This window comes from Lithobates pipiens, unplaced genomic scaffold, assembly GCF_037356315.1.
Source record: "Lithobates pipiens isolate NorthernLeopardFrog02 unplaced genomic scaffold, aLitPip1_a1.2 Scaffold_19, whole genome shotgun sequence".
NCBI classification, from domain to species: domain Eukaryota; kingdom Metazoa; phylum Chordata; class Amphibia; order Anura; family Ranidae; genus Lithobates; species Lithobates pipiens.
In genome coordinates, this window is record NW_027507764.1 from 49405857 (window position 1) to 49424395 (window position 18539).

The following is an 18539-nucleotide window of genomic DNA, read 5'->3' on the forward strand; positions in this document are numbered from 1 at the left end:
GCCCACTTTTACAGGAGGTTCATCCGAGGCTTTTCCACTATCATAACCTCCATCACGCAGCTGACTAAACAGAACCTCCGCTTCCACTAGACATCTAAAACAAATGTTCCTAAAAATGTACGCATAACCATTTTGGATCTGTGTAATGACCATCCCCTGGCAGGTCATTTTGGAGTCCACAAAAAGCATGATCTTTTGAAACGCACGTTCTGGTGGCCAGGCCTGGAAGAAACCTGTAAAAGGTATGCGAATTCCTGTACAACCTGCAATGGAACAAGAGTACCAAAAATTGAACCTGGGGTCTAATCCGACCTCTACCAGTCCCTGGCAGACCATGGTGAATGATCGCCATGGACTTTATTGTGGAAGTTTAGTAAACCTTTAATTTATGCTTTCTGTCACAACCACCCACAGAAGAGGAACCAATTGGGCATCCGGAGGTTGGTTGTAAGGAGGGGCAATGTCAGGGATCTTCCCGGTGCATAGGTGAGCGCTGTGCACGCCAGTGAGACTGGCACCAAAGACTTCTTATTTAAGCACCTCAGCTGCTGCACAAAGACTTTGCTGTCTGATCTGCAGCTTGTACCTGTACCTCTCCACTGCTTGATATCCTGTTGCTGAACCTTGCCTGCATCCTGATCATTCTCTGCCTATCGTTTTGTCTGCATGATCGTCTGTTACCAAACCAGGCTTGTTTGACCACGCATCTAGTGTTTCCTCAGCTCAGCACATACCAGCTTTCTGCTCCTGTTTCCTGTCTGCATCAGCTGAACTGATTATAAATGCTGTTAACCTGCTGGTCCACCCTGGTGACACATCCGCTGCACGGAAGACGATCCAGGCCCCCATACACCGGCAGGCTCTTGTGGCCACTGTTACAACATCGTGGCACTCGAAATGGGGTTTTATGCCAGGCCTTCTCACTGCACGTCAGGCTCACCCGTCAGGTATGCGACAGTATCTGGTGGCAGGCTGCAGGTGGCACACTGTATCTGGTTGGCAGGCTGCAAGTGGCACATTGTATCTGGTGGCAGGCTGCAGGTGGCACACTGTATCTGGTTGGCAGGCTGCAAGTGGCACACTGTATCTGGTTGGCAGGCTGCAAGTGGCACATTGTATCTGGTGGAAGGCTGCAGGTGGCAAGTGGTACACTGTATCTGGTGGCAGGCTGCAGGTGGCAAGTGGCACTGGATCTGGTGGCAGGCTATGGGTGGCAAGTGGCACGCTGCATCTGGCAGCAGGCAATGGTGGCAAGTGACACGCTGCAGCAGGCAACGGTGGCAAGTCACATGCTGCATCTGGTGGCAGGCGTCTGTGGAAAGTGCTATGCTGCATCTGGTGGCATGCGACTGTGGAAAGTGATACACTGCATCTGGCAGCAGGCAACGGTGGCTAGTGATACGCTGCAGCAGGCGACGGTGGCAAGTGACATGCTGCATCTGGGGGTAGGCGACTGTGGAAAGTGATACGCTGCATCTGGTGCCAGCCTATGGGTGGCAAATGACACGCTGCATCTGGTAAGTGGAACTATTTCATTATATATTACAATGTAGTAATAGAAATAATGGAATTTGATCATCCTTACACCATATCAAGTATGACGTTGGGATGATAAAGTGCTAACACCAGCACATCACCCGCCACCGAATTCCCCGTCAACCCCCAGACTAAATTCATCCCCCTCATATTTTTTTGGGGAAAGAGGGGGGGGGTGTCCTTGAATGACAGTGTGGAATGTAATCACCCTATGTTGCTGCTGGTGAGAGACCGCATAGCAGGTGATATTGGTGGTGTTGCTGCTGCTGAGAGGTTGCACGTCTGGTGTTACTGGTGAGAGTATATTAAATTTGTTTTAGCAAAAAAATTGTTTGCATTTTCATTTTATTTGTTTCCAAAAAAGGCCCACCAAAATCCTTAGCACCAGGCCCATGATGCTCTTAATCCGTCCCTGGTTCATTCACATTCACTGGTTCTCTGGCCCATACAGTGTGAATGAGGAGTTTGTTCATGCGGCTGGAGCCGCGGATCACAGTCGCAGGTCCAAATTTGGCAGTGTTACGGGCAGCCTTCACCTGCACCCACATGCCTGTCAAATTAGGACCTGCAGCTGTGTTCATACAGCTGCTGCATCTCCACAGCGTAACATAGCTGTATGCGCACAGTTCCAGCCCCATAAAAATAAAATAAAACACTGACTCACACTTTCATACTGTATAGGCCACAATCCCCATGTGAATGAGCTTCAAGATCCGTGTTAGATTTTGTTAACGAGAACAAAATGAAATGAAAAGTACATCACATTTTCATCTACTGATGATGAAAATCAATTCAATTTTCATTAACGAATTAAAACGAAATGAAAATGTGAGCGAGGGACGTTTACTCTTGTGGAGCTCTGCCTGTGTAAATCCCGTGAGATTCCGCCCCCAGCAAGCAAGCGAGTCTGAAGTGCACTTACTACTTAGCAGTTGGCACTGTGCAGCATTACAGGCCTCCTCAGACGACCGTCCACAGCAGCACTGTGCATTTATGACATCCTGACTGGAGTCCCGACTCATGACCATCCAAAGTAGAGCACTATGAGTGGGTACATTACAGGCCTCTCCTCAAACCACCATTCAGAGCACTGTTAATTACAGACCTCCTCTGACCACCAACATCTAGAGCACTGTGTGCATTACAGGCCTCCCCTTAGGCCTGAGACCACCATCCAGCACTCAGCAGCAGCACTGTCTCAGAGCACTGTGCATTACAGGCCTCTCATACCACCGTCCAGAGCACTGTGCGGCATTACAAGCCTCTCATACTACCATCCAGAGCACTATTTAGAATTACAGGCCTCTTCAGACCACCATCCAGGGCACTGTGCATTACAGGCCTCTTCAGACCACCATTTAGAGCCCTATGCATTACAGGCCTCCTCAGACCACCATCCAGAGAACTGTGTAGCATTACAGTCCTCCTCAGACCATCATCTAGGGCACTGTGCCTTATAGGCCTCCTCAGACCACCATCCAGAGCATTGTGCATTTACAAGCCCCTTCAGACCACCGTCCAGAGCACTGTGCAGCTTTACAGGCCTCTCATACCACCATCCAGAGCACTGTGCATTTACAGGCCTCTTCAGACCACCGTCCAGAGCACTGTACAGCATTTTAGGCCTCCTCAGTCCACTCTCCAGAGCACTGTACATTACAGGCCTCCTCAGACTACCGTCCAGAGCACTGTGCAGCATTACAGGCCTCCTCAGACCACCATCAAGAGCACTGTGCAGCATTACAGGCCTCTCATACCATCATCCAGAGCACTGAGCAGAATTACAGGCCAGAACACCGTATAAACACAGAAGTGCCGGTAATCGACTCTCCTCGCTTCACACTGACATAGTGTGAGGAGAGGAGAGCCAATAAGTGGCATTTCCTTGCATGGGAGACCTGTACAGGTAATCAGGGCACTGATAATCAGTGCAGCCCCAACAATGCCCAACAGTGATGCCAGTCGGTGACCATCTGTGATGCCAATCTGTGCCCATCAGTGATGCCAGTCAGTGCTGCCTTTCAGTGCCACCTATCAGTGCCCATCGGTGTGGCATATTAGTGCACATCAGAGAAGGAGAAAAACAACTTTTTTTTTCAAAATGTTTGGTCTTTTTTTGTTTTTATTAGCAAACAATAAAAAACCCAGCAGTAACTAAATACCACGAAAAGAAAGCTCCATAGGTGTGGAAAAAATGATAAAAATGTAATTTGGGTACAGTGTACAGTGGGTACATGACTGCACAATTGTCATTCAAAGTGTGAGAGCGCTGAAAGCTGAAAATTGGACTGGGCAGGAAGGGGGTGAAATTGCCCGGTATTGAAGTGGTTAAATACTGTATATAATTCAAGGAAAAGCAGTGCTATCGCCCACAGCAAGTGGGACCTTGTACTGTATATGTCAAATTTTGTACTCCATATCCATGATTACACTTGACTAAAAGTGGCTTTTCTAGGATATGAAAGATTACAACAAAGACACTTAAAGGGAATGTACAGCATGTAAAAAAATTATAATCCTAAATTTAAAAACAAATCGGTGTTAATATTAAAAAAAAAATGAAATAGCTTCTAAATATAATTTCTAATTATACAGTATTTGTTCATTGAGGCAGGCATTCCATAAGCTCATTCCAATTGCATGCTCTACATTTTTTTTCTGTTTTGCAGTGCTGCACAAGGGTTTTTACTTTACTGCTCCATACCACAACGCAAGTCAAAAAATTGGCTGAAAACCCGGCACTCTCTGGCTGATAGCTTATCTCAGCAGCTCTTAGGCAAGGACGAGGCTGAATGAGCTAAGTCAAATGAGGAGCTCCTTCTAGCAGTTAATCTACAAATCTCCAAAACTGGGAAGAGCAAACATTTGATAAACACCGAATATTACTTAAAGTGGATATTCTTTTTCATATTCTAGAAAAGCCACATATCCCTTTATAGTGTGTACTCAATTAACCACTTGAGCCCCTGAAGAATTGACCCCCTTAATGACCAGGCCATTGTTTACGAAACGGCACTACGTCGCTTTAACTGACAATTGCGCGGTCGTGCGCCGTTGTACCCAAGCAAAATGTATGTCCTTTTCCCCCCACAAATAGAGCTTTCTTTCGGTGGTATTTGATCAAATCTGCAGTTTTTATTTTTTGCTCTATAAACAAAAAAAGAGTGCCAATTTTGAAAAAAAAAAACAACAATATTTTGTACTTTTTGCTATAATAAATATCCCTAAAAAATACAAATTTCTTCATCAGTTTAGGACAATATGTATTTTTCTACATATTTTTGGTAACAAAAATCACAATAAGCGTATATTGATTGATTTGCACAAAAGTTATAGCGTCTACAAAATGGGGGATACATTTATGGCATTTTTATAATTATTATTTTTTTTTTTAATAGTAATGTCGGTGATCTGTGATTTTTATCGGGACTGCAACATTGCAACGGACACATCAGACACTTTTTGGGACCAGTGACATTTATACAGCAATCAGAGCTAAAAATAGCCACTGATTACTGTATGAATGTCACTGGCAGGGAAGGGATTAACAATAGGGGGCGTTCAAGGGGTTAAAAGTGTTACATGGGAGGTGTTTCTAACTGTGGGGGGGAATGTGGCTGACTAGAGGAGGAGAGAGATCATTGTTCCTACTTAGTAGGGACACACAAACTGTCTCCTTTTCCCTGACACACACAGATCCCGGTTCTCACTCTGTCACGAGTAATTGCAGGTGCCCTGCGGTCTTCGCGCCCCACTAGGCAAGCGATTTGGCTCCAGGGTTACACTGCGGGCACACGCACCTGCTATAGCGTCTTAGCCCTTGAACACGCGGTCAGACATTCCGACAACAAAATCCGTCGGATTTTGTCCGAAACTTGTGTTGCATACACACGGTCAGACAAAGTTGTCGGAAAATCCGATCATACGTAACGTGATGGCGTTATTTCATTACGACGGGACTACGTTCAGGCTAGTAGACAATAGCTTTGGTCTAGGAATTTGATCTGAGCATGCGTGGCACTTTGTCTGATCAGAATTCTCTATACACAATCGGACAAAGTCCGATCGGATCGTGTTGTCGGAAAGTTTTATAGCCCAGCTCTAAAACTTTGTCCGTCGGATATTCCAACAGAAACAGTCTGATGGAGCCCACACACAGTCGGATTATCCGAAAACGCGGTCCGATCGGACATGTTCCGTCGGAATGTCCGACCGTGTGTACAAGGGCTAAAAGATCCGACATACAGCTACGACCACTCGTGCAGCAGTGCCATCCTGCTGCACTAGCTGGTTGGGAAGGGGTTAAGAGGGCTAAGTGCAATTTCTGTCTGTTGCTTCGTTCCTCTGCTATCAGTATGAATCACTTCTGATGAGTTTTCCTGACACCAAAAGATAAATGGTGACAGGGGAGGGACCTCCAGCTGATTGACAGCCTTAGCTCTGTTCCTGTGTGCTGTGTGGAGGGGGGGTTTCACACTTTCTTCCAATCAGCTCTCAGAGCCCTCCTCACTGAGCTCTGCAGAATGTAACTTCAGCTCCCCCCACCCTTTTTCTGACAGCTCAGACAACCTTTAAAATTCAGAACTTTGAACAGATGTAGAGAGGAGGATACTGCAGATAAGCAGGTGCAACTTATGTAGGAGAATTTGTTTCATCTATGTTTATCACCTGAGGCCAGTCACTTCACTGGGTATATGTAAGAGTTTACAGCCAACCAAAGGTAAATGCTTGAATAGAAACCTAAAGTAGGTCTTTGCTAGAATTTCTTTGCCAGGTATGGCAGAATTCATAATGTTTACAAATGATCTGTAGAATTGGTTTTAACTTCTTTTCTGAACTGCAGTAGGATATAACAAAAATGGCCCATACTTAAATTAAATTTTGAACTGAAGGGCCTGCTATTGATTGGGAGGGGGGGGGGGGGGGGGGACCCCACGCTGTTGTTTTTTGAACTCTCTATTCTTTTCTTTTCTTCACATGCATCTGTCAGTGGGGAAGCCTGGTGACAGCTGACGAGCCATCAATTGTTAAAGTGGTTGTAAGGGTGGGTTCACACATTCCATACATGAAGGTAAAAAAACCTTCTGTGTGCAGCAGGACCCCCCCCCCCCCCCCCCCGATCCTCCCTAAGCCCTTGTACACACGGTTGGACATTCCATCAGATAATGTCCGATCGGACCGTGTTGTCGGATAATCCGACTGTGTGTGGGCTCCATCGGACTGTTTCCGTCGGAATATCCGACCAACAAAGTTTTAGAGCTGGGCTATAAAATTTTCCGACAACATGATCCGCTCGGACTTTGTCCGATCGTTTGTAGAGAATTCCGATCGGACAAAGTGCCACGCATGCTCAGATCAAATTCCTAGACCAAAGCTATTGGCTACTAGCCTGAACGTAGTCCCGTCATAACGAAATAACGTCATCACATTACGAACGATCGGATTTTCCGACAACTTTGTACGACCGTGTGTATGCAACATCAGTTTCGGACAAAATCCGACGGATTTTGTTGTCTGAATGTTCGACCATGTGTACAAGGGCTAATACTTACCTGAGCCCCTCTCATTCCAGCAATGTGCACAAGAGCCTTGCCTTCTGCGGTGAAACGCACTTCTGATTGGCTATTGGCCATTGGCTTCCGCTGCTGACACACAGCCAATCAGGAGACGGAGGGGCGGGCCAAGTCACGGCTCCATGTGTGCATGGACACACAGAGCAGCGGCTCGGCTCGGACGCCCCTATAGCAAGCTGCTTGCTGTGGGGGAACCCTACAGGAGGATCTGGACCACTTTGTGCAATACCATTACAGAGAGCAGGTAAGTATAACATGTTTATTATTTTAATGAAAAAAAAAAAGCTTTACAATCACTTTAGGGATGACAGTGTCCTGGCCCACTCCTTAACAACCAGCTATTCTTCACACAGAATTTTAATTGGACGATCATTGTCTGACCATCTAAATTCAAATTGTTCCAAAAAATTTGGAATAAGTTAGAAAACGAATAAACAAAACAAATTTCAATGAAATTCATTGCTATTTCAATTGAAGATTTGGATACAACTGAATCTCCGAATAACCAAACATTTGACCGAATTTACATTTGGACCAAACACGCTGTACATGTTGAGGGTACAATGTAAAGGGCAGAGCAGGAACGGGATAACAGCTAGCGGTATCTAACAACAAATAAAACACTGGATCAAAAGGCACTAATTGGGGGACCTAAATACTCTCCCAGCAGCCAGCATCAGGTGGAAACTGATTACTGGGATCTGCTGTTTGCTGGGAGACACCCGCTAGAAGACATTGGAATTACAACCCTATGATAGAGAACCACAGTACCACAAGCAGGTGGTCCAGTTCCCGACAGCTAGATAGATGGCAGAGTAGCCTTACTGGACACTGGTAAGAACAGATTCTACACTTAACCCTAGCCTAAAGGCAGAGAAGTGATGGAAAGGTCTAGATCAGGGATGTTGTGGCATCACTGGAAGCAAACAGTGTCCCATTGTTTGTCTCAGTTGGAGAAATAGTGTCCCATCATTGGTGTCAGTTGGAGGAAAAGTGCCCATCATTGGTCTCATTTGGAGCAATAGTGCCCCATCATTGGTGTCAGTGGGAGGTATAGAGCCCCATCACTGGTGTCAATGGAAGGAATAGAGAACCATCATTGGTGTTAGTGGGGGGAATAGAGCCCCATCATTAGTGTCAGTGGAAGGAATAGTGCCCCATCATTGATGTCAGTGGGAGGAAGAGAGCCCTATTATTGGTTTCAGTTGGAGGAATAGAGACTAGTGATGGACGAACTTCCGACGGGACGTTTCGCGAACGCGGCCAATAGTTCGCGAACCGGAACGTTCGCGGCGGGCCCCATTGACTTCAATGGGAGGCGAACTTCGCAAACCTACAGGTCAAATTTGCAGCCACAAAATAATTAATAGCTGTGCAAACATAGTCCCACCACATGGCCAATGACATAACACATGTATGAGGTGAATCTGGGATCGACAACTACAAGCATTCTTTTTTTATATGGGAAATTGTTGTGACAATTCAGGACTGTGGAGCGCATGAAGGCAATGGAGGAGAGGGAAGGTCAGGGACCAGGGTAGGCAAAGAAGAGGGTGCAGGAGATGATCACCAGCAGCGTGACATACAGCAATGACACCTGCACCATGATAGAGTCATCTGACAGCAGCACCGTGATAGAGAGCACTGACATCAGCAGCGTGACATACAGCAATGACACCTGCACCGTGATAGAGTGATCTGACAACAGCACCGTGATAGAGAGCACTGACATCAGCAGCGTGACATAAAGCACTCACACCAGCACCGTGATATACAGCACTGACAGCAGCACCGTGATAGAGAGCACTAACATCAGCACCGTGACATAAAGCACTCACACCAGCACCGTGATATACAGCACTGACAGCAGCACCATGATAGAGAGCACTGACATCAGCAGCGTGACATAAAGCACTCACACCAGCACCGTGATATACAGCACTGACAGCAGCACCGTGATAGAGAGCACTGACATCAGCAGCGTGACATAAAGCACTCACACCAGCACCGTGATATACAGCACTGACAGCAGCACCGTGACAGAGAGCACTGACATCAGCACCGTGATATACAGCACTGACACCTGCACCGTAAGCAGCCCCAGGAGGAAGTCAGCATAGCACAGGGATGGGGGGAGCCCCTCATAATGAGCATAGCACAGGGATGGTGGGAGCCCCTCATAATAAGCAGCCCCAGGAGGATGTCAGCATAGCACAGGGATGGTGGGAGCCCCCCATAATAAGCAGCCCCAGGAGGATGTCAGCATAGCACAGGGATGGTGGGAGCCCCGCATAATAAGCAGCCCCAGGAGGATGTAAGCATAGCACAGGGATGGTGAGAGCCCCTCATAATAAGCAGCCCCAGGGGTAAGTCAGCACAGCACAGGGATGGTGGGAGCCCCTCATAATGAGCATAGCACAGGGATGGTGGGAGCACCTCAAAATATGCACAGCAGAGGTACAGCCCCAGGAGAAAGTCAGCACAGCACAGGGATGGTGGGAGCCCCTCATAATATGCACAGCAGAGGTACAGCCCCAGGAGGATGTCAGCACAGCACAGGGATGGTGGGAGCCCCTCATAATAAGCAACCCCAGTAGAAATATGACACCGCTCAACCTCTTCAAAGAGGAGGGTACGGGCATATAGTACGGTGTGCTTTTTTTGGACAAGGAAGTGAGCCAAATGAAGAAAGAAGGTCTCTGAATGAATGAATGAATGAAATACTTGTATAGCGCACAATGCGAACTGAATCGCCTCTCTGTGCTCGATTAAAAAAATTGTTTTTAGACATATACATGGTCTACTGGTCACATGTGTTGAATTCCTCTGAGATCCATGCCTCATTCGTTTTTAGAAATGTGAGGTAGTTAACACTGTCGTGAGCTAGGCGAGTACGCTTATCGGTCACGATCCCCCCTGCTGCGCTGAAGTCCTTTCGGACAGGACACTGGATGAGGGGCAAGCCAACAGTTCGATTGAAAATTGGGCAAGCTCTGGCCAGAGGTCAAGCCTGCCCACCCAGTAGTCCAGGGGTTCATCACTCCTCAGAGCGTCCACATCGGCCGTTAACCCGATGTAGTCGGACACCTGACGGTCTAGACGTTCCCTGATGCTGGATCCGGGTGACACCTGTCGATGGGTCGGCTGAAAGAATGACCTCATATCCGAAGTCACCAACACATCTTCAAACCGGCCTCTTCTTGCAGGCGCTGTTGGATTGGTACCCGCAACTCCTTCTCTGGGAGTGGGAATTGCTCCTCTGCCAGCGCACGCAAAAGCAGAATGCAGCATTTCTCGAAGCAAGGCCTGGAAGTGCTGCATTCTGACAGCCCTCTGTGACGGCGGTAACATTTCCGCCATTTTGTGTTTGTACCGGGGGTCTAAGTACGTTGCCACCCAGTACTGGTCCTTGACCCTTATGCTTTTTATACGGGGGTCCCTATTAAAACACTGGAGCATGAAGGCCCCCATTGGAAGCGGTGTGGTGGCCTGGCTCCTGCTCATCATCCAGGATAATGTCGTCCTCTTCATTCTCCTCTCCCGATCCACGCACAACAGGGATCCCAGAAAGGTTTAAAGCATGCTCTTCTTGCTCCTCCTCATCCGCCCCGGCACCATCCTCCTCTGACTCCTCTTCAGACTCCTGTTGTTCACTTGTCTCAGATAGAGTAGCCCCCCCTGGGAATTCATCCAGCATTGCGACTTCCTCATATTCCCGCTCCTGCTCCTCCACAGCTTGATCAATGACACGACGCAATGCACGCTCCATAAAGAAGGCATAAGGCACTATGTCACTGATGGCGCCATTGGCTGCGACTGACCAGTTTGGTGATCTCCTCAAATGGGCGCAGAAGTCTGCATGCGTTGCGCATAAGCAGCCACTGGCGCGGTGAAAAAAAACCCAGTTCCCCATATAGAAGGTTGAGTTCCATCGCGTCGGGCAATCGCAAATAAGACGTCTGACCGGCAGATTGTGTCGCCGCTAAATGTCAGCAAGGCGAGCCATGGCCGTGTAAGATCTTCCTTGCCTGCCACAAGATGTCCTGGACCCCAGGGTATTTGACAAGGAATCGCTGCACGACCAAGTTTAAGATGTGTGCCATGCATGGCACGTGCGTGATTTTGCCCTGTTTCAATGCGCTAAGCAGATTGGCACCGTTGTCACACACCACTTTACCAACTGTCAAATTGAGCGGTGTTAGCCACTGATCTGCCTGTGAACGCAAAGCTGAAAGGAGTGCCGGGCCAGTGTGGCTCTTGGCTTCCAGGCACAACAGACGCAGCACGGCATGGCAACGTCTCACCTGGCATGTCGAATAGGTTCTGGGGAGCTTGGGCGGCGCAGCGGAAGAGACGCTAGCAGCGGAAAAGGAGGAGTCAGCTGAGGAGGAGAGGGAGGAGGATGTAGTAGGAGGACGAGGAGAAGAAGAGTCAGCCCTGCATGCAATCTGTGGCGGTAAAACCAAATCTACAAGGGTGCCACGGGTTACATGCTTGACGGCCGTCAGAAGGTTCACCCAGTGGGCAATAAAAGTGATATACCTTCCCTACCCGTGTTTGCTAGACCACGTGTCTGTGGTCAGATGTATCTTGGCACCGACACTGTGTGCCAGAGATACATTCACTTGCCGCTGAACATGGCCATATAGCTCTGGGATGCCCTTCTCTGAGAAATACTTCCTTCCTGGGACCTTCCATTGTGGTGTTCCAATGGCCACAAATTTGCGAAAGGCCTCCGAGTCCACCAGTTTATATGGCAGTAGTTGGCGGGCTATGAGTTCTGACAAGCCAGCCGTCAACCGTTGGGCAAGAGGGTTATCCGGCGTCATCATTTTTTTACGCTCGAACATTAGGGCCACGGAAGCCTGCCTTTTTGCATAAAAACGTGAGCTTGGCGTGATGGAAGGTGGAGTGGAGGACAATTGTGAGGAGAGAGGAGAAGGAGAAGTGGAAGACGAGGCTGGACGGTGAGAGCCTGCAGTGTGGCTTTGTGTGTTCCGTTGCTCCCACTGGGCTCGGTGATGGCTGCTCATGTGCCTTCTTAAGGCGGTCGTCCCTAGGTGAGTGTTGGGCTTACCGCGACTAATGCGTTGACTGCAAAGATTGCAGATGGCAAAGCTATTGTCAGCAGCGGACACGTTAAAAAAAGCCCACACTGCGGAGCCATGTGCCGGTGTTCTGGGAGCGCCAGATGTGACCGTACATGGTCGATGACTCGCTCCTGATACATTTGCAGTCTGCTTTGTCCCTCCTGTGCAATGTAAGTTATTCCTGCTTCTCCTCCCTATCTGCTGGTCCATATCTCCCTCTGAACTCCCCTCCTCTTCCTCTCTTGTGGGCACCCACGTGACATCACTAGACACGTCATCATCAACGTCACCTTCCCCACCGCTATAAGTAGAGATCTCGGAGTAGGCAGCAACACCGGGGACCAACCTCCTCCTTGGGCTGATCTGGGTACTGTCGTCAGACTGCTGAGTAGCGGTTGTTGCTGCCTCCTCTTCCTGCTCCAATACCAAGAGTGGCTGCGCATCAGAAATGTCTTGATATGGATCGGAAAATAATTCCTGTGACTCAAGCGGAAGGTATGTGGTGGTGGTGGTGGTGGTGGTGTTGTTGGTGGTAGTGTCTTTGGGGGTGCACATAGCAGAGAGTGAAGAAGAGGGTGCAGATCGAGAGGATGAAGAGGGTGCAGAAGAGTAAGGCTGAGCGAGCCACTCAACCAAGTCTGGTGCGTCCTTTAAAGTAATTGAACGCACCTTCTGCAACTTCCCACTTTGGCTCAAGCCTGTTGCTCCTGCCCTACCCCTACCACCCCTGCGGAAGGGCCTGCCTCTTCCTCTGCCTGTCATTTTTTAAATGACCCTGTGACAAAACTCTCAGTCCCTATACCGATGAAGGACTGCTGCAGTATAGGGCAGTGGTGCACCTCAACCCTATGTATTGTGGACCGATACCAGTCCTTATAGAATGGCAGACTGTACCTCACTCAACCCTATGTACTGTAGTACCCTATACCTTACCAGTCCTTATAAGGACCTTTGTGGACCAAGTAGGTTGTGTGTGAGTGATTAGCAGACTGTACGTCAGTCCCTATACCGATGAAGGACTGCTGCAGTATAGGGCAGCGGTCAGCAGTAGTGCACCTCAACCCTATGTATTGTGGACCTATACCAGTCCTTATAGAATGGCAGACTGTACCTCACTCAACCCTATGTACTGTAGCACCCTAGACAGACCAAGTTACCAGTCCTTATAAGGACTTTTGTGGTCCAAGTAGGTTGTGTGTGAGTGATTAGCAGACTGTACGTCAGTTTCTATACCGATGAAGGACTGCTGCAGTAGAGGGCAGCGGTCAGCAGTAGTGCACCTCAACCCTATGTATTGTGGACCTATACCAGTCCTTATAGAATGGCAGACTGTACCTCACTCAACCCTATGTACTGTAGCACCCTAGACAGACCAAGTTACCAGTCCTTATAAGGACTTTTGTGGACCAAGTAGGTTGTGTGTGAGTGATTAGCAGACTGTACGTCAGTCCCTATACCGATGAAGGACTGCTGCAGTATAGGGCAGCGGTCAGCAGTAGTGCACCTCAACCCTATGTATTGTGGACCTATACCAGTCCTTATAGAATGGCAGACTGTACCTCACTCAACCCTATGTACTGTAGCACCCTAGACAGACCAAGTTACCAGTCCTTATAAGGACCTTTGTGGACCAAGTAGGCTGTGTGTGAGTGATTAGCAGACTGTACGTCAGTCCCTATACCGATGAAGGACTGCTGCAGTATAGGGCAGCGGTCAGCAGTAGTGCACCTCAACCCTATGTATTGTGGACCGATACCAGTCCTTATAGAATGGCAGACTGTACCTCACTCAACCCTATGTACTGTAGCACCCTAGACAAACCAAGTTACCAGTCCTTATAAGGACTTTTGTGGACCAAGTAGGTTGTGTGTGAGTGATTAGCAGACTGTACTTCAGTCCCTATACCGATGAAGGACTGCTGCAGTATAGGGCAGCGGTCAGCAGTAGTGCACCTCAACCCTATGTACTGTGGACCTATACCAGTCCTTATAGAATGACAGACTGTACCTCACTCAACCCTATGTACTGTAGCACCCTAGACAGACCAAGTTACCAGTCCTTATAAGGAGCTTTGTGGAACAAGTGAGTTGTGAATGATTAGCAGACTGCAGCAGAAGGGCAGCAGTCAAGTATAATATTCTTTTTATATTTGGAAGAAAGAATATTATACGTGTACAAGCCTATTACCATACCACTGATACCAGTCCTGAAAAGAACCTTTGTGGAACTAATAGTAACAGCTACTGATTAAACTGACCCTCACTGCCTCACACACTGCTTCCTGCCTGTCCCTATATAAACTGACAAAACAGAGGCTACTGGAACAATAATTGAAATAGCACTTTTGTGGACCTGATAGTAACAGCTAATGACTAAACTGGCTGTCCCTGCAGCACACACTGTCCTGTCCCTTTCTCTAAACTGACAAAAGACACTCAGGCTGCTGCAACAATCACTAGCACAGCACTGCCTATCCTGAACTACACCTAACACCTATACCAGTCCTGAAAATAACTTTTGTGTACCGAATAGCTAGCGATTTAGGTCACTGTAATCTCTCCCTGCTCCACACAGCAACCTCTCCCTATAGTGACAGAAGAAAGAATGTAAAATGCCCGCCGGATCGGGTGTATTTATAAGTTAGGGGGAATGTCCAAGTGTCCATGTGCTGTAATGTCTCAATTGGCTGTCCTGTACCCCATGATGGATGTGTCATCATAGGTCAAAGTGCTTTTACACAGTAAACACGGAAGTCCACCAGGCGAACGGCGCCAATAGTCCGCCGAACGGGTGGACCGCGAACAGCCGAAATTCACAGCAAAACGACCGCCGGGCGAACCGTTCGGCCATCACTAATAGAGACCCAACATTGGTGTCAGTGGAAGGAATAGTGCCCCATCATTGGTGACAGAGGAATCAATAGTGCCCCCTCATTGGTGTCAATGGAAAGAAGAGCCCCATCATTGGTGTCAGAGGGGAGGAATAGAGCCCCATCATTGGTGTCAGTGGGAGGAATAGAGCCCCATCATTGGTGTCAGTGGGAGGAATAGAGCCCCATCATTGGTGTCAGTGGGAGGAAATGTGTCCCCTCATTGGTGTCAATGGGAGGACTACAGCCCCATCATTGGTGTCAGTGGCTGTAGTTCTAATGCCGCGTACACACAAGCGGACTTTTCAACATCAGAGGTCCGTCGGAACAATTCTGGCAGACTATTCGATCGTGTGTGGGCTGCAACGGACTTTTGATTCACAAAAGTCTGACAGACTTTAGAAATGGAACATGCTTCAAATTTTTCCGCCAGAACTCTGCCGGACCCAGAAATCCGCTCGTGTGTGTGCTAGTCTGACGGACTAAAACCGACGCTAGGGCAGCTATTGGCTACTGGCTATGAACTTCCTTATTCTAGTCCAGTCATACGTCATCACATTCGAATCCGTCGGACTTTGGTGTGATTGTGTGTGGCCAAGTCCGTTCATTCGGAAAGTCCGTCAGAACTCTGTCAGAACTCCGTCAGAACTCCGTCAAAAGTCTGCCGGACTTAAGTCCTGACGTGTGTACGCGGCATTAGGCACACTGGGAGAAGCTAACAGCGTGCAGTAAAATCAGAGTAAACATTTCTGCAAAAGAGAGGAGCCTGAACAACCGTGTAAGCCTGAATGGAAGGCTTGGAGGTAAGCTTTAAATATATGTTTTTGGTTGCACTGACTCTTTAAACCTTCTCTAAGTTATTTATATCACAACTAAACAATCCTGGTTTGAATTTGTTTATTCACATTGGCTGTACCATGGAACATTCCACCCCTGATGGGCATCTCTCCCATACCAATAAATTATATACATTGAAAAAAATAGAACTGTGGCTTGAGAGTTTTTAGACGAGGCCAGAAACACGCTGTACAATGTCACCTCTTTTAAGTTTTATAGTAAATACAGCTCCGCAGGAGATCCAACTGCAAACATCTTTAATACTTTCCTTATACTTTTTGTTTTTACATTATATATCATAAAATAAAGAGAGAACAAAAAGCCATGTCTATGTATAAAAAGGACACCGTCTTTGTAAAATAATTCTAGCAATGGTCCTTTCTTTAAATTATAATGAGTAAAAAATCTCCAGGTACAGAAACATTCCTGCCGGCTTCAATGTGTCCTTTCTACAAAAGAAGCCATCTTTCCCGTCTCCCCTCCACCACCTCGCCTGTGTCCGTTTTACATTCACTTTCATCCTCTGCTCTTTCTCTGTCGGTAGGAGGTGAGGGCTACAATGTAGCCTTATATATTTCATGATCTTCAGATGAAATATACTGTATGTTGTATGAATGCTTTCCCTTCTTTCAAAGTTGTATTATGTAAAGGGTACACTCCGGGTGGACAAGAAAAATTCGCAATTAAAATGCTTTTATTTTCACCCCAGTATTCATCTTGTACCCCAAGCTGTCCGGAGAAATTCTAATACTGCTGCTGCAGATAACGTTATTCTCCGAATAGCACCGAATGTGAGCCTTAGAAAATCCAGGCTGAATGTTCTGTGGTTTTAGCACCACCTTCGCACTGTGATACAGCCTCACCCATCGACACTATATAACCAAAGGTATCGGGAACGTCTGCCTTTACACTTACATGAACTTTAGTGGCATCCCAGTCATAGCCCTTGTACACACGGTCGGATATTCCGACAACAAAATCCGTTGGATTTTGTCTGACGGATTTTGTCCGAAAACTGGTGTTGCATACACACGGTCGGACAAAGTTGTCGGAAAATCCGATCGTACGTAACGTGATTTGGGCTATAAAATTTTCCAACAACATGATCCCATAGGACTTTGTCCGATCGTTTGTAGAGAAAGATCGTTATTTCGTTAGGACAGGACTACGTTCAGGCTAGTAGCCAATAGCTTTGGTCTAGGAATTTGATCTGAGCATGCGTGGCACTTTGTCCGATCGGATTTCTCTACAAACGATCGGACAAAGTCCTATGGGATCATGTTGTTGGAAAATTTTATAGCCCAAATCTAAGCCCTTGTACACACAGTCGGAGAATCTGTCAGAATGTGTCCTATCGGACCGTGTCGTCGGATAATCCGACTGTGTGTGGTATGCATCGGACTGATTCCGTCGGAATATCCCGTCGGACCCAATTTTACAACATGTTGGAAATATTTCCCGAACAACTGGGCCGGTCGGACATACTCCGATCATGTGTAGCGAATTTTGATCGGACCAAGTGCCACGCATGCTCAGATCAAATTCCTACATCAAAGCTATTGGCTACTAGCCTGAATGTAGTCCCATCGTAACGAAATTACATCATCACGTTCTGAAAGATCAGATTTTTCGACAACTTAGTCCGACCGTGTGTATGCAACAGTTTCGGACAAGATCCTACGGACAAAATCCGACGGACAAAATCCGACGGATTTTGTTGTCGAAATCTCCGACCGTGTGTACAGGGGCTTAAACTTTGTTGGTCGGATATTCCGACGGAAACAGTCTGATGGAGCCCACATACGGTCAGATTAGCCGACAACACGGTCCAATCGGACATTTTCCGTTGGAATGTCCGACCGTGTGTACAAGGGCTTAGTCCGTAGGGTTCAATATTGAGTTGGCCCACCCTTTGCAGCTATAACAGCTTCACCTCTTCTGGGAAGGCTGTCCACAAGGTTTAGGAGTGTGTCTATGGGAATGTTTGACCATTCTTCCAGAAGCACTTTTGTGAGGTCAGGCTCTGAAGTTGGACGAAAAAGGCCTGGCTCGCAGTCTCTGTTCTAATTCATCCCAAAGGTCTATCGCGAAAAAGAGGGTTTCACCATTTCAGACCAGTGTGTTGCTGCCACATCCCTAATGCTGCATACACACGGACGGTTTTTCCATCAGAATAAACTCTGACGGTCCTTCCGACGGAGTTCCACTGAAACGGACTTGCCTACACACGATCACAATAAAGTCCGTTCATTTAGAACACAATGACGTAGGACGGGATTAGAAAAAGGAAGTTCAATAGCCAGTAGCCAATAGATGCCCTTGCGTCGTTTTTGGTATGTCGGAACAGCATACAGACGAACAGTTTTCCCCATAGGGATTGATTCCATCGGAAAGATTTAAAACATGTTCTATTTCTAGGTCTGTCGGAATTTTTGAAAAAAAAAAAAAAGTCAGATGAAGCCCACACACCATCGGAATATCCAATGAAATGATTCCGTCTGACTTTTTCTGCCGAAAAGTCCGACCGTGTGTACACAGCATAATTGTATATCAAGAAAAGAAAATCCCCCTTCATTGAGACTTTGTAGGCAACAGCCACACATATGTAAATTAGAAAATATAATTTTTTTTTTT